Below are 1,443 nucleotides of genomic sequence, written 5' to 3'. Positions count from 1 at the left end.
GTAAATTTATCTCCTTTATTTAATAAAAGCCTTTAAATTTTATCACTTGTAGTTTTTGTTCGACAGGCTACTAGTATGAATATGTGTCTTTCCTCTGTTCTAAGTGAGATTTCAATAACAGATGGAAATCCCTTTAGATGATCCATTGTCTCAGAGTGGATCATTTCTATTTTTACTGTTGAAAAAGTTCATGTCACAAGGTTCATTTTGTTACTCTCTCACACCCAGTAGAAAATATTTGTTAAAAAAAGGTAAATCTCAAACATGAAGTGTAAAATGCCAATTCAGCATACACTGACTCTGCAATGAACAATGCCATGTTTACTGGAATGCCACCTGGACCGACAAAGGTCAGCGTCAGACTTAAAGGTCATGTGATGAGGCCTGACTGAGGTCTAGGTGCTGAAGAAAGTCAGCTTACATTATGAGGTGATCAGTAAACAACTGTCACATACAGTGGCAAAGCGCCATTTTTGGATTTTCTCTAAACTTTTAGGCGGTATAATGGAAATCCATAGAAAATATAGGACAATTATTTGAGTTTGTCAGAAAACCTGGATTCACCACTAGAGTAGAAAGTTACAAGTATGGGCTGATGGAAACTGAGATATGTATATTTATTGTTTAATAATATTGGGACAGAAGTGTTAACAATTATTAAAACACTTATAGCCTAGTCTAATTTGCAATGTCAGTCACTAGGTGGGCCTGTAGCAACATAAAAGTGGACAACATGTGTTTTATCTGCTTATTGCTGCCAGCATGTTTCTAAATTTACCTGTCTCCATGAGTTCCTTGAGCAAGAAGCAGGGTACAACCCAAACAGGTTACAAATCCATTACAGCCTGTCACTAGCCAGTCACCTGTAAATAATGTTCATTTCTCATTGTCTGTTGCCAAATACATGTATTTGCTCACCATCTGTCTCAGGCAAATCCCCTTGAGATTCCAGACAAGGAAGGCCTAGGCCTGAAAGCAGCCCAAACATGATTTATCGGTGGAAGAAAAAAAAAGTATCCAAAGAAAAGTTACACAAACACAAGAAGAACATGAAAAACTCCACAAATACAGATCCCAGTTCAAATATAGATTCTGCCATTTTCATAAACCTGAACTCTGATGACAACAACTTTATCAAATCAAGTAGTATTTTACACTTGTAAACAAAGGTTTAGGATTCTAAAAGATCAGAGAACTGTAAGCTGTATATCATGGACATGTTTGCACAGCAAGAAGGCACAGCAGGCACTGGCTTAATGTACCCCCACCACATATAGCATTCAAGGAGGGTAATCATTTTACAGAATCCTTGTAAAAAACATGAATGAAGCAAACAAACAAAAAAAATGACAGTTGGAAAAACAATTTCTACATAAAGGTAAAGTCCAGGTAGAACACATAAAAAAATTCAGTTCTCTGATTAATTAAAGACATATATATATA

This window comes from Austrofundulus limnaeus, unplaced genomic scaffold (assembly GCF_001266775.1).
Source record: "Austrofundulus limnaeus strain Quisiro unplaced genomic scaffold, Austrofundulus_limnaeus-1.0 Scaffold49, whole genome shotgun sequence".
In the NCBI taxonomy this organism is placed as follows: domain Eukaryota; kingdom Metazoa; phylum Chordata; class Actinopteri; order Cyprinodontiformes; family Rivulidae; genus Austrofundulus; species Austrofundulus limnaeus.
Note: the sequence above shows the minus strand (reverse complement) of the source record.